The following is a 20995-nucleotide window of genomic DNA, read 5'->3' on the forward strand; positions in this document are numbered from 1 at the left end:
CACCATCTACCCCAACTCCAAAGTATCCTAGCACTGGAATGTTGGGTGGATGGCTAATACACAAATGTTTCAAGTCCTGGATCTTGTGCCCTTCTGTGGAACAAGCATCATTTGTTTACTGCATGCATGTGCTCAGCGTGGAAAGGCCAGGTTCCTTCAGAAGCTGTACTGGTGAGGTAAATTAATGGCACCGAGTTACCTTTGACTATGGTACCAGGTCTTAGAAAAGGAGGCCACTGCCGGGAGCCGGTCCATGCTTGCTGTTTCAAGGGACCTGGCATATATGGCATACTGTTATTAATATGTTTGCTCACCTTCTTGGCACTATATGTTTTAACCAAGGTCACCTCTCTGAGAAAGGTTGTTTCCCCAGGTAGGGATTTTCCCCAAGTTAGGGAGGGTATAAAGCCCCTTAACTAAGTACCAGGCGGGTAGTTAATCACTTTAACTACGAACAATCATGCTTAAGCTACATAATCTTTACTCCCTGGAATGGAGATAAGAAACGCCCTAACCTTTGGAATAGAGATTGATAGGATTGGAATCAACTGGTATAAATACAGATGTAACAAGACAACAGGACTCAGAACCTAGACACAGAACCTACACAGAACCTAGAGACAGAAGAACTTCGCTGGAGAGAACATGGCAAAAGATCCTGGACAGAAACTGGAGACGGAACCTAGAGACAGAACCTAGCGAGAGAACATGGCAAAAGATCCTGGACAGAAACTGGCCACAGAACCTAGAGACAGAACCCAGCGAGAGAACTGGCTGAAGAACCTAGAGACAGAACCTGGCTACAGAACCTGGATAGAACATGGCAAGAGAACCTGACTAGAACCTGGTGACTGAGCCTGGCTGGAGAACCTGGACAGAACCTGGCTGGAGAACTTAGCGAGGGAACATGGCTACAGAACCTGCCTGGAGAACCTGGAGAACCTGGCTGGAGAACCTGGAGAACCTGGCTGGAGAACCTAGCAAGAGAACATGGACAGAGAACCTGGCTGGAGATCCTAACCAGAACTTCGCTGGAGATCCTGACCAGAACTTGGCTAGAGATCCTGGCTAGGCTGCTGATCAACTGAACGCTGTCTCCGTGTCATTCCTTCTTCGCCGACTCCGTCCACACCTTTGAGGACCCCTGGACCTGTTGGGGTTGGACCCCAACAGGCCACGAGGTCACAACAAACACTGACTCTATGTGGAGGTCCAAGCAAGAAGAGTTTATCTTATTAGGAGATCCGGGGACTTACCTTTCCTTCTCAGCATCTCTTTCACTTATTTTGGCCACAGATACAGCTTTCCCAAGTTGCCACTCACAGGACCACAACCATCCTGCCTACTTCCCTATATTGTGCTAATTTCTCTCAGCTCAGCTGCATCAGACACACACTGGTCTCCCTTCAGTTCTTCATATGCTCTTCTCCACCTCTTAGCCTTTGCTATACAGTTTCTTCCATTTGGCACATTCTTATTCTAGCTGGCAAACTCCTCTCAGTTTTAGGATTTCAGCCTTACCTGAAAATCTCAGTCTAAATTAGGTTCTCCCCTGTCCTTTGCTCTCTTTCCTTATAGCATCTGATATTTTTCCTTCACAACCATTATCAAGTTGAAATTGAGTGTGTTAGCCGTTTAATAGGGGTCTTCCCCAATATACCAGAAGTAACTGGAGTACAGGGGCCATGTTTATTTGGTTTACTTCACACGTGCTGTAACTAACATGCCTTGGCAAAATCAGCCATTCAGTTCATATGTGTTGAACAAATGAACAAATAAACAAATGTCAGAAGTCTGACTTAAACTTGGGACATGCTTTAGACCAGTGGTCACCAACCTTTTGGTCTTCACGGACCACCATTGGTCCGTGGACCCCTGGTTGGCAACTGCTGCTTTACACTGTACTGGTAAAAGTAGCCATTGCTATGAGAGACTCAATCACAAGTCTGTGCAAGGACAATCTGCTTGGAGTCTGTGCCTCACATGCTATCTACACAGGGCACTCAAGACTAATTCAGGCTGCACCCAGATATCATTTCCACATGACTATTTGCCCAATACAGAAACGTATTAATAGACCCCCCCTCCACTGAGCTAAACTGCTTAGGGCAAAATACATGTAACTTTCAAAATTGAGCTATCAAAAAAAGAAAGAAAGAAAGAAATAGACCCCCACACACTTGCTGGATAGCAAGTTTAACAACATGATATGCTAACACCTTTTTTAAAAAAATATATATTTTATTGATTTTTCACAGATAGGAAGGGAGTGGGATAGAGAGTTAGAAACATTGATGAGAGAGAAACATCGATCAGCTGCCTCCCGCACACCTCCAACTGGGGATGTGCCCTCAACCAAGGCACATGCCCCTGATTGGAATCGAACCTGGGACCCTTCAGTCCGCAGGCCAACGCTCTATCCACTGAGCCAAACTGGTCGGGGCATTAACACTTTTTGAGATTGCTTTGAATCTAATTGAAGCATAAATGAGATCATACTGTAAGATGTAAATTTTCATCTTATTCTTATCATTACATCATAACTAGAGGCCTGGTGCACAGATCTGTGCACCAGTGGGGTACCTCGGCCTGCCCTGCGGGGATCGGGCTGAAACTGGCTCTCCAACATCCCTCGAGGGGTCCCGGATTGTGAGAGGGCACTTTGCACAGTTGCTGTAGCTCAGCAGCGCCTGCATTGAGTATCTGCCCCCTGGTGGTCATTGCACGTCATAGCGACCGGCTGGTTGGCCGGTCGCTTAGGTTTTTATGTATATAGATCATTTTAGCAGAAGCAGCTTAAACTGTGAAATGTACGGTAAAGAATCCACACTTGAAGGCTTGAAGTTCACCACAAACAACAGGATTGAGTCCCTCTTTTTCCTGGATACCAAGGACATGATCATTTGATTCTGACTACCACTGCTCAGAAATAGTGAAAACAGGATACACTTCAAATAAGTGTAAACCAAGCCTGAACAAGTTTATAGAGTGTGCTGTTGCTGGTATGCCTAAATAAATCAGGAAATTACTTCTTTCTCACTATTATAATCCTTACTTACTAGCTGTAATCATTTCATGGCTTCTTAACTATGGTTTTATTTTTAAAACATTAAGTATCACATGAGCTCAGGGTGTTACCATATCAATACTCGAAAATTGTGTGTGTGTGTGTGTGTGTACATTTTTTGTTTTGTTAATCCTTCCTGGAAGATATTTTTTCCATTGATTTTAGAGAGACTGGATGGAAAGGGGGAGAGGGAGCAAGGACAGAGAAAAACATTGATGTGAGAGAGCCCATCAATTGTTTGCTCCCCAACATGCCCCAACCAGGGGAACCTGAAACCCAGGTACATGCCCTTGACCAGAATCGAACCTGTGACCCTTCGGTTCTCGAGCTGATGCTCTAACCACTTAGATACATGGGCCAGAGCTGTGTGCTCATTTTTAAAGCAAAACATTTAGCAATTATACCAACTGGGTTAAAACACTTTTCCTTTCACAACAATTTAAAATATAGTCTGTGACTTAGAAAAGGAAGAGGGTCCCAAAGACATATTCCCAAAGTGCAATTATCCTATATAATAATCCTATCTAATAAAAGAGAAACATGGTATTAGCTGTACGTCCGCTACCCTTCCCATTGGCTAAACAGGGCGATATGCAAATTAACTGCCAGCCAAGATGGCGGCCAGCAGTCAGGCAGCTTGAAGCTAACATGAGGCTTGCTTGCTTCAGTGACAGAGGAAACCAACGTTCCCCGCCTGCCACTGCCGGCCTCTGAGCTTGCAGTTTGAAACATTGTAACAAATATAGAAGCTAAACAAAACCCCAGAAACCTGCTTTCAGCGAGCCGGGATCTCAGAGCTGGAGTTGATACAGTGTTTCAATTATAGAACCCAAACAAACCAGATACCTGCTTTCAGCAGCAGAGGCCTCAGAGCTGGAGCCAGAGCTAAAGCTGGCCCAGAATAAAAGAAAAAAAGGAGCAGTTGGGAGCTTCAGTCACCCGCCAGCCTGAAAACAGCCCTCAGCCCCTCACCCAGACTGGCCAGGCACCCAGTGGGGACCCCCCACCCTGAAGGGTGTGTGACCAGCTGCAAACAGCCATCATCCCCTCATCCAGGCTGGCCAGGCACCCCAGTGGGGACCCCCACCCTGATCCAGGACACCCTTCAGGGCAAACCAGCCGGCCCCCACCCATGCACCAGGCCTCTATCCTATATAGTACAAGGGTAATATGCCTTCCAGCACCGGTATCAGCGGAGCCGAGAGGCCTCCCGGCACAGGGATCAGCGTGAAAGGGGGCAGCGCCCAAACCCCCTGATCGCCCTGCGGCTCCGTGTGTGACAGGGGGTGGGGCCACAACCTCCCTATCTGCCCTGCTCTGTTCGTGACAGGGGAAGGCACCCCGACCCCCTGATCAGCCCTGCTCTGTGCCTGATAGGGGGGAGCTCCCCAACCCCCTGATCGCCCTGCGGCTCTGTGTGTGACAGGGTGTGGCGCCCCAAGCTCCCCCACATACCCACGGGCCCTGCTCTGTGTGTGACGGGGTAGAGCCATAACCTCCCCATCGGCCCTGCCCTGAGTGTGACAGTGGCGGCGCCCCAACCCCCTGATCGGCCCTGCTCTGTGGGTGATAGAGGGTGGCGCCCCAACCCCCTGATCGGCCCTGCTCTGTGGGTGATAGAGGGTGGCGCCCCAACCCCCTGATCCGCCCTGCTCTATGTGTGACAGGGGGCAGTGCCCCAACTCCCCTATCGGCCCTACTCTGTGAGTGACAGGGGGGAGCTCCCCAACCCCCTGATTGACCCTACTCTGTGCATGACAGGGTATGGAGCCCCAACCCCCCTGATGGGCCCTGTTCTGTGTGTGACGGGGGGTGGCGCTGCAACCTCCCCATCGACCCTGCCTTGAGTGTGACAGGGGGCGGTGCCCCAACCCCCCAATCGGCCCTACCCTGAGTGTGACTTAGGGTGGCATCGCAACCTCCCAATCCGCCCTGCTCTGTGCATGACAGTGGGCGGTGCCCCAACTCCCCAATCGGCCGTGCTCTGAGCCCGACCAGGGGCTGCACCTAGGGATTGGGCCTGCCCTCTGCCACCCGGGAGCAGGCCTAAGCCAGCAGGTCGTTACCTCCTGAGGGGTCCCAGACTGCGAGAGGGCACAGGCCGGGCTGAGGGACCTCTCCCTCCCCCCGAGTGCACAAATTTTTGTGCACCGGGCCTCTAGTCCTATATAATAAAAGGGTAATATGCAATTTATCTCCTCGACTGAAAGTTCGACCAGAGTTCAACCAGGGGGCAGGGCTAGCCCCGCCAACCACCTGGGGTCCCTCCCCCGGCCACCCCCAGGCCTGACTGGCACCCCCCACCCCGATCGGGGATTGGGCAAGCCCACCAACTGCCCACGGCCCTTCCCCCTGGCTGGCCCAGCCCCATCGGCCCTGATCAGGGCAGACCGGCCGGACCCCACCCATGCATGAATTCATGCACTGGGCCTCTAGTTCCCTACTAATTATGTGCTGTACATCCCATATTTCAGCTGTAAAAAAGAAGGAATTTTTACCCTTTGCAACAGCATGGATAGACCTGGAAAGTACAGTGGGGCCTTGACTTACGAGTTTAATTCGTTCCGTGATGGAGCTCGTAACTCAAATTACTCGTATGTCAAATCATAAAGTGAACGAGTGAGACACGTGATGCTGGGCTGATGTTGTGGCGTTCACTGTGACATTCGCTGCGCCAACTAGCGGTGGGGTATCTGAAGCTGGCTTATAACCCGAATTTTAGCTCGCAACTCAAAGCAAAAAATCGCAGAGAGATGGCTCGTATCTCGAAAAACTCGTTAGTCAGGACACTCGTAAATCAAGGCCCCACTGTATTATGCTAAGTGAAATAACCCAGTCAGAGAAAGGCAAATGATCTCAGCAGTATGTGGAATCTAATGAACAAAATAAACTGATGAAAAAAATGGAACCAGAAGCATGGATACAAGGAACAGATTGGGGAGTGCTGGATTTGTGTGTGTGTATCTAGATAACGAAGTTCAAGGGATTGGCTAAAGAACATATATGCATATCCCATGGACAAGGACAATAGTGTGGTGAAGAAACACCAAGGTAAAGGGAGGCTGGCGTAGGTGGAGGTGGGCAAGGTGGGAAGAAATAGGGGAAGTTGCAATGTCAACATTAAAATTTTTTAATTAAAAAAATTCTTTAGCCCTAGTTGGTTTGGCTAAGTGGAGAGAGCATCTGCCTGCAGACTGAAGGGCATGTACCTCAGTTGCCAGCTCGTCCCTGGCCCGGGTCCTTATCAGGGCGTGTGCAGAGGCAACCAATCGATGTGTTTCTCTCACATCAATATTTCTGTCTTTCCTTCTCTTTTCGACTCTCTCTAAAAAATCAGTGAGAAAACATCCTCGAATGAGGATTAAAAGAAATAATAATAAAACCTCTTTAAGAAAAGTTAATCAGCCCAGCTGGTGTGGCTCAGTGGTTGAGGGTTGACTAATGAACCAAGAAGTCACCAGTCAGGGCACATACGTGGGTTGTGGGCTCGATGCCCAGTAAGGGGCCTGCTGGAGGCAGCCAAATGAAATTTTAGAGATAGTCTCTGAACTCTTCTGAAACTGATAAATGCCTACAACACTCCACTTCTCACTCTTCTATAACTTCTCCACTATATTCTTTGCTCTCTGAGCTTCCTTGTCCAGACTTGCCCTTCCCTTCTTCCTTTGCCTTATATCTCCTCCACTACCACTCCCTACTGACTTAAGAGAAAATGAGAACAAAAGAATTCTAACAGCTTCCTTTAGAGAAAAGCTGGTCTCAGCCAGAAAGGAACCAGTAACTGTTCCCAATTTTCTCTGGGACCTTGATGGGTTCGCAAAGAAATTCAACTGGTAGGACATATAATCCTGACTATTCTAACCTATTCCAATTAATATACCTACTGGTTTCTGGCAGCAAAAGCAACAGAATCTATATATATAAAAGCCTAAGCGACCGTTATGACGAAATGACCAGTTGCTATGATGTGCACTGACCACCAGGGGGCAGACACTCCACGCAGGAGCTGCCCCAGCCCGCAGGCCCCATCTGTACAGATGGAAGTAGATTAAGTACAGTTGACCCTTGAACAACACAGTTTTGAAATGCACGGGTCCACCTATACATGGGTTTTTGTCACTAAATATGTACAATGCTGTACATTTTTTTCCTTATGACTTTTTAAAAAAATACATTTTATTGATTTTTCACAGAGAGGAAGGGAGAAGGACAGAGAGTCAGAAACATCGATCAGCTGCCTCCCGCACACTCCCCACTGGGGATGTGCCTGCAACCAAGGCACACGCTCCTGACTAGAACCGAACCTGGGACCTTTGCGTCCGCAGGCCGACGCTCCATCCACTGAGCCAAACCGGCCAGGGCTCCTTATGACTTTCTTAATAACATTTTCTTTTCTCTAGCTTACTTCATTGTAAGAATATATATTATTTGTATATAACATACAAAATACGTTAATCAACTGTTTATGTTATCGATAAGGCTTCCAGTCAACAGTAGGCTTTTAGTAGTTAAGTCTGGGGTGAGTTAAAACTTATACACAGATTTTCAAATGTACAGATGTCCACACTCATAACCCCGACATTGTCCAAGGGTCAACTGTGGTTGCTTGGGGCTATAGGGGTGATGGAATCAAGAGTGATGACTTAATGAGCATGGGGTTTCTTTTATGGGGTAATGAAAATGTTCTTGAATTTGATAGTGGTGATGATTGCACACTATATCTACTAGATGGCATACTTTAAGAGTAAATTTTATGATATGTGAATTATATCTTAGTAAACTTGTTATTTTAAAAAATCAGTCTCCCACATCCCCAAAATAAGCAAAGGTCATAAAAAGGCATTTCACAGAATAAAAAATATAAATAACCACTGAATGTACAAAAGTTCAAACAGTTGTAACCAAACATATAATCTTCAAAACAAAATAAAACATAAAGACAGGAATAGTTTTTATAATCTGATCAAGTTTTATTTTATTTTTTTAATATATTTTATTGATTTTTTACAGAGAGGAAGGGAGAGGGATAAAGAGTTAGAAACACTGATGAGAGAGAAACATCGATCAGCTGCCTCCTACACACCCCCTACTAGGGATGTGCCCGCAACCAAGGTACATGCCCTTGACCCGAATTGAACCTGGGACCCTTCAGTCTGCAGGCTGATGCTCTATCCACTGAGCCAAACCGGTTAGAGCAAGTTTTATTTTATTGTGAAGGACCAAGACAACTACTAAAAACCCCAAGCACTACCTGGCTTGTGTGGCTCAGTGGTTGAGTGTCAACCCATGAACCAGGAGGTCATGGTGTGGTTCCCAGTCAGGGCACATGCCCAGGTTGCGGGCTCAATCCCCAGTGGGGGGCATGCAGGAGGCAGCTGATCAATGATTCTCTCTCAACATTGATGTTCTGATCTCTCTCCTTCTCCCTTCCTCCCTCTGAAATCAATAAAAACATATAAAACACACACACACACACACACAAACAAACAAAACCCCAAGCACCAAGTAAGATTAAATGAAGCAACAGACTCAGAGAGAATTATCTTAGTTGTAGTGTTTAGTCACATGAAATAGGAAGACCCTGGTGATTAATAGGGTGTTGGGAAAGTTACTAATAATCCAAAAATTAAGAGAGCAGGGTTGGTGTCCCAGAAACCTAAGTCCTCAGGGCACAGGGATTTTGTCACCGACAAAATGTCTCAGGCAGAAATAAGAGGGGAAACAGACTGTCCTCAGACTAAAAAGGAGTGTGGGGAGGGGCAAATAGAGGGAATGGAAAAGATTAGCCTCCTGACCAAGCCCTGCCATCAGGATGGCAGCATATACTAGAGCAGTGGTTCTCAACCTTGGCTGCACATTAGAATCAGCTGGGAATCTTTTTAAAATCCTGATTTCTGGGCCTCATCCTCCGGAAATTCTGTTTCTTTGTTACTAATGATGAGGCCCAGAAATCAGGATTTTAAAAAGATTCCCAGGTGATTCTAATGTGCAGCCAAGGTTGAGAACCACTGTACTAGAGGGTGAGACACCCCCTAACCTCCAACCCAAGGCTGAATGGCATGCCAGTTAGGCAGCAAGACCTGGAGAGTAAAAGGCAACATGGGTGCCAGGAAAAGTAGGGATGGACAATCAGCCCTGGACAAAGAGTACTCACCAAGTAAGTGAGAGCTCCTCAACCTAGGGACAAGAAGAGATTATTTAGTAAACACCCAGCTACCATCACTCTTGGGTCAGCAAAGATGAACTGAGAATTGTAGAAACTTCTAGAGAGAAGTATCTCAGCATAAGGGACAAGAAATTAACAAATATCCTACCATCAACACTCCCGGGAAAGGAAATACTTCGGACGGCAGAGATAAATAATGGCATGTGAACTAAGAGTGCACACATGCACCCAAATAAACTTGAATAAGAATCTACAGAAAATATCCTACTTGAACTTTCTGGATGAATTAGATGGCAGTGAAATAAAAACACTCCACCAAAGTTGGGAGACTGAGCACTGGTGTTGCCTATAATTGCATGTGGGTGGAATATGTGCAGGATGCTGGGCCAACACCCGATTCTACACCAACACATCACTTCCAGCCAGAGAACTAGGTCTTCATAAATGAGTTCTGGAGAATGAATAGCCTCAAAGTCAGACGATCCAGGCTTTACAAGTGTATCTGGAACTGTCCCACAGCTGTGTACTCTAGGCCATCCCAATGGATAAACTAGTCTACAAACTTGCCTTGCCAAATAACCTATAGACCCAAGCCAAAACCACATCAATATGACATTAACCCAATTCATCTGCAAAACATAGAAACCACTTAAGACTATGAAAACCTAGAAGGCAATCCTTAGATTTTCATCGACCTATAGCAGCATTAGCCTAGAAGTCACAGTGACATCCATGACTGGTTGAGTGAAGACTACAATGAAGTTTGGATGAATTGTGTGGAGAAGCAGGAACAAAACTCAGGGCTAGTTGTATGAACCGGGTACCATGGAACATTTCTAGCACTGCTTATCATTGTACTTGGTGCTGCTGCCCACCAAGAAAGCCCTGCCTCTTACTGCATTCATCTCCATTAAAGACATCTTAGAGATAGCGAAGGACTACAGTCTTTGACAGGCATATCCATAGCTAAATTAACATACAAATGTACATCTTTGTATATCCAGAGAAGATAATACAATAAAGCTCTCAACATATCTACTAAAGACACTGTAATACTGCTACTTCACCTTGTTCTGGAGATGTTAATCAATGCAATTAGATAAGATAAATAATGAGAGGCATAAACATTGGAAAAGAAAGGGATACAATTTCTATATACAGGTGACAGGATAGTATATCTAAGAGAAGCAATGATTAAAGTAACTCAAACAATAAGGATTCAGCAAGGCAGCAGGAAATATCCAGAAATTAGCAATATTCATATACATGAAGAATAACCAGTTAGAAGATAGAATGGACAAGAAAACCCTATAATAGCAACAAAAAATAAAATACTTATGAATAAACTGAAATGTTAAAAACTTATGTGAAGAAAACTATACACTAGGGGTTCTCAACCTTCCTGATGCTGCGAACCTTTTATACAGTTCCTCATGTTGTGGTGACCCCCAACCATAAAATTATTTTCATTGCTACTTCATAACTGTAATTTTGCTACTGCTATGAATCGTAATGTAAAAATCTGATATGCAGGATGTATTTTCATTGTTACAAATTGAACATAATGAAAGCATAGTGATTAATCACAAAAGCAATGTGTAATTATACATTCAATATGTTTTCTGATGGTCTTAGGCGACTCTTGTGACAGTGTCGTTCGACCCCCAAAGGGGTCACGACCCACAGGTTGAGAACCGCTGCTATAAACCATTGGAAAATGAAAGACATCACTTGCTCTGGGTTAAGATGTCTCAATATCATCAATATATCAGTGCTCTTTTTAAAAATCTATATATATATATTAAAGGCTAAGCGACCGTCTGACCGGTTATTATGATGCGCAATGACCACCAGGGGGCAGATACTCAACGCAGGAGCTGCTAAGCTGTGGTGACTTGGCAGTGGCAGTTCTCAGGTGACGCACCCGGGAACCAGAGAGGAGGGAGCCCAATTCCAGGGTGCATCACCCGAGAACTGCCCTCTCACAATCCAGGACTCCTTGGGGGATGTCGGAGAGCCGGTTTTGGACCAATCCCCTGGTTTTGGACCAATCCCCACAGGCCAGGCCGAGGGACCCCACCTGCTGGATGGACCCTGCTCACTCCGCAGATGCCTTTCGAGCGGTGGCGCTGCCCCAGGTACAGCCAGCGGGGAGGGACCGCGGGAGGTTGGCTCCAGGGCGTGGCAGGCCCATCTCGCCCAGTCCCGCCCCTTCAGCCACCTTCTAATTAATTTCCTTTCAATGTGCATGAATCTGTGCACTGGGGCGTGTGTGTGTGTGTGTGTGTGTGTGTGTATGTGTGTATTTCAAATAACTTCAGAGAGGAAGGGAGAGAGAGCGAAACATCAATGATGAGAGAGAATCATTGACTGTCTGCCTCCTGCACACCCTTGACTGGGGATCAAGCTGGCAACATGGGCATATGCCCTCATTGAGAATCGAGCCCTGACCTCCTGGTTCATAGGTTGATGCTCAACCACTGAGTCATGCTGGTTGGGCTCAATATATCAATCATGAATTTAATACAATCACAATAAAAATAACAATGAACTTTTTAATGGATTTACACAAATTGATGCTCAAGTTCATAGGGAAAGATAAAACATGCAAGAATAGCATGGAAAACACTGAAGAAGCTACAATGACAGACTAGTCCTACCAGATATTAGATCATACTTACAAAGCCTCTCTGATTTAAACAGTGTGGTACTGGTGCATGAATAGTCAGATAATCCAACAGAATAAATACACCCACCTACATATATAAACCTTTCATATGACAAAGGTTGTTTTGTGTAGTTCTTTAAATAAATAAATGGCATTGGATAATTCTGTGAAAAAAAGATAAAATTGAATGCATTCCTCACACCATATACCAAAATATACTCCAAATGGATGAGAGAACTGTGAAAAAATGAAATTCTATTAGTACTAGAAGAAAGTATGGGTGAATTCTTCTATGACCTGGTAGAGAAAAGCTTTCTTTCTAATACTAAAAATCCAGATATGATAAATTTAACATTAACACATTTGACTATTCAAAAACAAACTTTTGCATAGCAAAAACAAAAACCCCACCATAAACAATGCCAAATATTTGCAATGTATGCCAAAGTTAAATGGCTAATACTTTTAAATATAAAGAAATTTTTAAATCTGAGGAAATGAAGACCCAAAATTATTAGAAAGTAGACATGAACAGATAATAATTTTAAAATGTAAAAAATGGCCCTTCAACACACAAAAAAATGTTCAGTTCGCTTGTAGTAAGAGGAATACAAATTAAAACTACACCAGGCCAGCCTTAGCCAGTTTGACTCAGTGGCTAGAGTGTCGGCCTGCAGACTGAAGGGTCCAGGGTTCGATCAAGGGCATATGCCCAGGTTGCGGGCTCGATCCCCAGTAGGGGGCAGGCAGGAGGCAACTGATCAATGATTCTCTTTCATCATTAATGTTTCTATCTCTCTCTCCCTCTCCCTTCTTCTCTGAAATCAATTAAAAATATATTAAAAAAATAAAAAAAACTACACCAGGACACCATTTCTCATCTAATAGATTGGCAGAAATTCAAAAGCGTGGTAACATACTCTGTTGGTGAGACTGTGGCGCTCTTTTTTTTTCTTTGCTTTCTTTCTTTTTTCTATAACACAAAAAGTATAGGGTATAGAGGGGATAAATGGTGATGGAAGGAGAGTTGACTTGGGGTGGTGAACAAACAATACAATATATAGATGATGTATTATTAATCTCAGTTCTTGCGTTTGGCAAAGAAAGAATTCAGAACCAGGAACTCAAATTATAAGAGAAAGTTTATTTAGAAAGTTACAGAGGTAGTAAAAGTGAGCTGTAGAAGAAATGGGCTACGGAAACAAGTTATAGAAGCAAAAGAAGGGCCCTTGGAGCTTAAGAGAAAGGCAAAGGTAATGCACCTGAGGGAATAGGGGTAAACAGGGCAGAGGGGAGGGAAAGGCATGGGTGCAGAGACTGGCACTCTTACACACTACTGATGGGAACTCAAAATAGTAAACTGCACAGGGAGAGGAATTTAGCAATCCTATATAATAAAGAGGTAATATGCAAATTGCCCATCACACCCTTGCACAAGATGGCCGCCCCCATGTGATCAAAGATGGCCACTACAAGATGGCCAGCAGGGGAGGGCAGCTGGGGGGGGGGGGGGAATCAGGCCTGCAGGGGAGGGCAGTTGGGGGCAACCAGGCCTGCAGGGGAGGGCATTTGGGGGCGAACGGGCCTGCAGGGGAGGGCAGTGGGGGGCGACCAGGCCAGCAGGGGAGGGCAGCTGGGGGGGACCAGGCCTGCAGGGGAGGGCAGTTGGGGGCGATCAAGCTGGCAGGGGAGCAGTTAGGCATCGATCAGGCTGGCAGGGGAGTGGTTAGGGGGTGATCAGGCTGGCAGGCAGAAGTGGTTAGGAGCGATCAGGCAGGCAGGCAGGCGAGCGGTTGGGAGCCAGCAGTCCCGGATTGTGAGAGGGATGTCCGACTGCCAGTTTAGGCCTGATGCCACAGGGGTCCCAGATTGGAGAGGGTGCAGACTGGGTTGAGGGACACTCCCTCTCCCCCAGTGCACGAATTTTGTGCACCAGGCCTCTAGTATCTAATAAATCTTATACAGGAATTTATCTTGAAGATACACATCCAACAATACAAAAATACATATAAGCAAAGTTTTTCATTATAACACTAAAGGCCCGATGCACAAAATTTGTGCAAGAGTAGGCCTTCCTTCCCCCAGCTGCCGGCACGGGCTTCCTTCTAGCACCCGGGACCTGGGCTTCCCTCATAGCCCTGGCTTCATCCGGAAGGACGTCTGGTCTAATTAGCATATTATGCTTTCATTACTATAGATCATTTGTAATAGAAAAATATTGGTAAATACTGAAATGTCCAAGTACAAGAGAATGGTTGAATAAACCCTTGTACACACAATTGAGTTCTAGGCAGTCAAGAAGGAAAAGTTATTTATGTGTATCAGTTTTTCAAACAGCTTCTAAATTGTTAGGACATAAATGTATATTAAGTTGTTTGGACCTAACTATGTAAGAAATAAAACCATTACATGTTTCTTTTGACCTAGGGATGCTATAAAAAACTTACTGACATAATAAGGCTGCCATAAACTGAGAGTTTGGGAACTTCTGATAAAGGCCTGTGAAGGCTTTTAAGAGTGTATGTGTACATAGTTATGAGGTTACTGTGGATTGTGGTTAACAAAATTTACAATAGGCTAATGAAGGCACTGTCCATAGTATAAGAGCTATAATAGATTTTTATGATGGCACATAAGAGCAAGTAGCTGTCTTGAAAGTTGTTTTTTGTCTGTCTCCCCCTTCCCCCCCAGAAATTGTGTTAAGAGAAAGCATCTAATCAAGATAAAATTTTTGGAGACATAACCTAAGCTGAGTTCCGAAGGACCAGTAGAAGTATACTAGACTGGGGGGAAGGAGTGGCTAGAATTCCAGAAAAATGGAGGACTGAGAAAATGCTGGATTCCAGAAGCTGAGACTGAATCTCCTGGAAAAAAAAAAGAGGTTAGGAAGGAGATCTTGAAGGTTTTGTATATGTGATTGAGGATAAGAGGAGTTTGGATTTTATTTTAATGGGCAAAAAGGAGTTGCAACAGGGTTTTAAGCGGGGGAGTATCATGATTGCTCTAACAAAATGGGGAGGAGAGAGGGGTTGGTGGTGGGGAGCAACCCGAGGCTAAAAGGCTGCTGCAGAAATCCAGAGCAGATCTGGACAGAGCAGCTCAACTAAAGCATTTGCAATCACTCAGTGGTGTGGCACCTCCACTTTCAAGGCACTAGTATGCTGGCTATCCAACCGCTTAACACAGAAGCAGAGATCCTGTGGTTTTGATGACGACAATCATGATCTTTGTGAAAACCTGGGATCTTTGCCTCACCTTCACAATGCATTTGGGAGTAGAAGTCAGTTCACAATCTTGCTGTTTTATTCTTCAAGATGACACTGTCAAACCCTGATATTTAGCTTCAATAAGTGAATTCAGCAGTGAAACTGGATCCCACATTTCAAAGAGATTACTTGTGTCAAAGGTTATATCTACTGAATCTCATATAGGACTCTAGCTGGGAAAGCCCTTCAGAATAGTATTATAATATTTTACGGAAATTTGCTTTTTTGGCTTGTACAGACTACCTTCTTGACATTGAGAAACTAAGTCTTCACCTTAAGGTAAAATTAAATCAAAGATAAAAATTCTCTTATAAAATTTACTCACAAGTCCTTGAAAAACTAAGACCTTTCATTTTACTTTTTATATATTATAACCAAATCCTAATGAGTATGATAAGGTGTCTTAGAGCTAAAAAGAAATAAGAAAATAATTGTTACTAATGAGGGCTAGATAATGAGCTGTTTTTACATACAGCTATGTACTTGTTTTAAAACCAAGAGATGAACACATTTGTCTTAAGCCCATTTAAAATTGTTAAAAAAAAACAAAAAATTGCACAGGCTTAGAGAGAGTGAAGAGAATTCTTCTAGCACTGAATAGCAATTAGACCCTTACAAGAGTTCAGCCCACTTTAAGCCTCCATATTAAAACCAAAAAGGAAATGACATATGGTCTAAAATGGTAAAAATACACCCAGTACACCTTTGCTTCTTTTACCATTCTTCCCATTCCCCTACAACCTCTCCCCCATCTCTTTTAGTGAAAGAAAAAACAACATGCCTCAAGGAAAGCTTACTATAAATAGGTTTCAAAAAATCCTCTCACATTTCAAATACTTCAGAGGGAAAAAGCAGTCATCAAACACCATAGTTGAGTTCATAATATGTACTCTATTTTTCCAGGACACTTATATGAATAATGCCCAACCATTTTTTTTTTTTTTTATCACAGCACATATAAAGGGTGATAACACTGTATTTATAGGTACACTGGAGATAAACAGAAGAGTTGCTACTGCCACTGCCACTGCCAGCCACTTGGCCAGGGTTACTAGCAGCCCCAGGCCCCACTAGCCAACCAAGTGCTGAGATCAGTATCTTGCTTTCCTGAATCTCATTTTCCTCCGCCTCTTAGGATTAATTGCAATACCCAAGCTTTAAGAAGTCATTACTTTAAAATTCAGACTTTACTACACACTAGCTAGCTGCCTAGCCACTGGCAAATAGCTTCACTTAGTAAAGTGTAGGAAAACTACCTATCTTGCAGAGGTACTGTGGAGATTTGAAATATTGTAAGTAAAGCTCTTATCACAGGACTTGGCAGGCAATCAATGTATGAGGAATGTTATTATCAGGAGGGTTGGTACATTCAAAAAGGGAAATCTGACCACTGTACAGTGATAATGACAATGAGGTAAGAAATTGCAGGCTTCCTTCCTCTCCTTAGTGTCTAAAAATGAAAACATTTTATAAAACAATGGAAACCATATACTGTCTCCCTACTTCTTGAAAATCATAAATCTTTTTCCTCATTAGCAGCCTCTTATTCTAGTATTTTAAAAGTGATTGTCCTTGCCATCCAACTAATAAGGGTTACTAGTACGTATTACACTGATACACACACATACAAGAAATGATATTGGTACATTTATTTAGAAGTGGAGCTTAGAAAACCAGTGCAGAACTACCACCAGATATCTGGAAAGGAAAGAAGGTATCAGCACTTTTTTATTTGGACCTTCCTAAAGTGAAAATAACCCAACTACCTACAGACAGAAATTATCCCCCCACACAAATGGTAGGCAAGGGTCTTTCCTATAATTGGTTCTTTCCATCTGAAAGCCCTTCAAAAAAAGGGTTGAAGAACTGCTTCAAAATAGAGGACGCAGATGACTGCACGCTCAGCAGACACACTAGAGAGCAGCATCTGGATCTCTGAAAAGAAATGTGAACGTGGCTACTGGTAAATTATGCCAAGGTCATACTGGACGTCATAGGATTTCATGTATCCATGGGAAAAATGAGCCACTATAAGCAATTCCAGGATGCACCATGTTTTCCCAACAATGGCAGCTCCCAATTTCCTCTTTTTAAGACAGGGTATGGCTGTCAACTCTAAACTTAAACTTACTATCACCAGGAAATCTCTGCTTGATAACCTTGGACAAACATGCTCAAGTAGTAAACCTTTAACACTGGGATACAAATTATTATAATGCCTAGTCACAATTCCCCAAATATAATTTTAACCTTTCAAGGGAGGACAGAGTTTTGGTAGGAGAGCGAGGGATTCTTGTTGAATTGTTCTTTGACCGTGCTAAAGAACAGACAGGCAAAGCAAAGTCTGTATGTGTTAAGAAACTGGAACACACACACACACACACACACACACACACACACACAACCTAGCCAAATAAAATAAACGACTCCTGGAAGGCAACTGTGAGCTAATTAGACTTTCATTCATTCAACGAAGAAATGAATGAATAACGTCTATGTAGGCCCATCACATGGAAACAGAAGACATGGCTTCTGCCTTGAAGAAATTCTAAGTCTAAAAATAATGTTTTAGAGTTAGTCATTTTATAGTAACACTGTATTAATAAAGGCACAAAAACAACTAATAAGATATTCGTATTTAAACAGATCAGTAAACATAAGCTAAGGCAAATGCCTTCTACTGTGAGTTCACTAAGGAAATTTGTTACCCCGTTTTCGGAACACGATTAAAGCTGTCATTAAGGACAGGATTTAACCTATGACACATGTTTTATAGCTTCCCCCTACCATCACCGCCAGACACAATTTGTAAATGAGGTGTTTTTCAGGTTGACATGCTGGGTGTGGCGCTGGAGTTCTCACACAACCTCCATGGCACCTGGATGAGCTCTCACACGTCTGGACATTCTGGTTCCCGAGCAAAGGCCAGTTAACTCCTTCATTCTCCCCAAACCTGGAAACAACGCCGCACGGCGACCCCGCCCACTTGCACACCTATCAGTCTCCCGCGTACCAATCACACCTGCCACTTCTGGAAAGCCGGTAGGGACGGACCACCCTGCACTCCAAATAATTACACTCTCTTCCTCGTCTTAGAGACGGAATTACCCGAATAGGGGCCAAACCTGTGCAAGAGCCCAGAGCCGGCTATTGAGTTCAGTGCGTAAAATCTAACGACCAGTCTGGAAAAAAAAAAACCCTTCCCTGTAACCGCTCTCGTCCAGGCCAGGAGTTGAAAGGAAGGGATGGAGGGGACAGAAGCGGAGGGAGGCGCAGGGGCTGGGGTAGCGGCGGCGGGTCCCCCAGGTCGCGGGCACCGCCCAGGCAAGGTCCTCCGCGCGCAGGGCCAGAAATGCGGGGTGACCTTCCGACGGAGAGACCTGGGAGCGGGTGTCGGGCGCGGGGGCCCTCGCCGCCGCCGCCCGCCCGCCCTCGGAGGCGCGCTCGGCCGCCCCGAGCGAACACGGCGCGCGGATTCCATCCCGGGCTCGCCCCGGGCAGAACGCGCGATGTGCAATCCCCGCGCCGGGCCCCGCGCCGCGGCCTCGCCCGCTGCCAGCCGGACACACCCCCGCCGCCCCCCGGCCGCCCCCACCCTCCCGAGCGGCCGGGACCGGCGTCGCTCACCTGCACCGCAAACCAGTCCGCCGCCCCACGGGCACCGGAAGCCGCGGCAGGGCTGGCTCCGGCCGAGAGTGCTCGGTCCTCGTCAGGGAGGCTCTGCGCCGCGAGCAGCAGCAGGAGGCGTCCGACGGGCGGTGGCGGAGGAGGCTGGGCGGCAGGGGGAGGACGAGGCGGAGGAGGAGGAGGAGGAGGACTAGGGACGCCCCGCTCACGACAGATCCACCCTCCTCCCGCCCGCTCTGCAGCAGCCGCCGCAGAGCACTTCCGGGGCGCTAGGGGCGGAGCAGCCCAGATGGGGCGGGACTTCCGCTCCTTTGGCGGAGCCGAGGGTGTCGGGGGCCGAGCTGGAGAACAATAGCTGGCGGGGGGCGGGGGGCGCGGGCTCTCCGGCGTCCACCCTCTGCGGGCTGCGGCCCGGCTGCGCGGCCCGCCGGGCGTCCCCACCCCCAGCTCCCTGTGCCCGACGGGATGAAGTCACCCCCCGCGGGCCTGGGAGTGGCCGCAGCCTCGGGGACTTTCCCGATCTCTGCGTCGGCGCCGCGACGTCTCTCTCTCTTATGGGGGCCAAGAGGGGGTTCTTGGGGGGAAAGAGGGAAGACCGGAGGACGCCATCTTGCTTCTCGGGAGCAGCCCCTCTCCCGGGGCGTCCGAGGATGGAGGCCTCTCCGTCCGGCGGCCGGGGTTTGCCGAAGCGGAGCCGGCGCCGTGGCTGGTCGCGGGTCGAGTCCTAGGAAGTGGGTCAGCCCAGCGCCCGGGCGGGAGGGTCTCGGGGGCCGCCTCCGGGCCTCGCGTCGGCTGGTCCGTGGAGGTCGCTGCCCGCCCAGGTGGTCTGGACGCTGGAGCCTTTGACCAGGGGCTCGCGCCCCCTGCCCCCACACCCCCCCCCCCCTGCCCCCCGGGACCCTGCTGGGCGGCGCGGCGCTGAGGTCGCCCTGCGGCTCCACCCTTGGGTTTGGTTGCTGTTAGAAGTGCTCCCAGAGTCGGTTGCTTTGTTTAAATCCAGCCACAGGTTCAAAATAGATCATTTGTTTAGCATTTGTTGTAACTACAGAGCCTTACCTCTCTCTCTTTTTTTTTTTAACTTTTATTTCTTCTCTTATCTTTGCGCCCTGCCTCCAACCTGAGTACCAACTCAGGGATCGGCAGGACACACTCAGTGGGTAGGCAGGCAGACATGAAAGCATATAATTATGATCGGAAGTGTGGTCTATCAAGGTTGACGGAGCAAGAATAAGTGACTTCACTAACTCTGCAGTTAGATTTTAAAGTCAAATGCGGGTTTCCCAGCTCAAAAATGGGGGATGGGATGCAAGTCCAGATCCTAACAGAAAAGTCATGCAGCGCAGGGACAGATAATGTGTTGAGGAATTCATTCCAGGCCCGAATTTCTGAAAAAAGATGAGGCTGGAGAAGCAGCCAGAAGACAAATCATGAGAACTACCTTCCCTGCCATGGTGAGGCAATGACTAGAGTAATGAGCCTGGGCACTTGTACAAGCTGTGGGCCGAGGGACAGGTTAGTTGGGAGGAGCAGGGCAAGAAGAGAACTTGTAGACCAGAGATCGAGGATGCAAGGATCATTATGTGAGTATCAGTGATCATGCAAAGATAGATTCCTAAAATATTCAGGAGGCCAAATCAACTGATTTTGGTAATTGATTGCTGGGGTCAGGTGGGAGGGGTAAGGGGAGGAATGAGGCAGTGAGGCTGTTTTGATTTCGGGAGAGGATAAATGAGATAAGGGTGGCAGCCAGATGGGGGAGGGGTGCAGCAAATGAGTGCCATTTGGGACCCGATGAGTTTGAAGTAGCAGTGGTGTGGCCAAATGGCAGTTGCAATATGGATCTAGGGCTCTGGGGAGGATGTAGGCTGGATTTAGAAAAGCCCCAGGTATGTATTAACCACATCCAGGCAGACGGCAGTCTCACTTCACTGAGCAGTTTCAAAACCACTTCTCCTTTCTTCCTATGTTTTCTTGGGAAAGTGCTGAAATGTTACACTGAAACCACTCCCCTCCCTCATGTGATGATTTCTGCCCATCTATAGACTTAATACCCAAACGCTTAACGGTCTGAGGATCATAAAGGCTAGGCTTACAGGGAACTGAATATGACAGCGGTAAGAGTATAGCATCATAAACTGGTAAATTGAAATGTAATTTTAATGAAAAGATATTTTAAATTTGATCTCTGATATTAGGTTAGT

General features: G+C 46.3%; 1 protein-coding gene across 1 annotated transcript in view; it reads right to left on the reverse strand.

The window, feature by feature from the left end:
* The window catches only part of RALA (RAS like proto-oncogene A), a 41748-nt gene extending 22816 nt beyond the window's left edge, over positions 1-18932 (reverse strand). Inside the window, exon 1 of the mRNA XM_036327447.1 lies at positions 18795-18932. The gene's annotated coding sequence lies outside the window, so the exon portion shown is untranslated. The remainder of the gene's footprint in view (positions 1-18794) is intronic.
* Positions 18933-20995: the final 2063 nt, after the last annotated feature.

The sequence above is a fragment of the Myotis myotis genome, unplaced genomic scaffold, assembly GCF_014108235.1.
Source record: "Myotis myotis isolate mMyoMyo1 unplaced genomic scaffold, mMyoMyo1.p scaffold_m19_p_11, whole genome shotgun sequence".
Lineage (NCBI taxonomy): Eukaryota > Metazoa > Chordata > Mammalia > Chiroptera > Vespertilionidae > Myotis > Myotis myotis.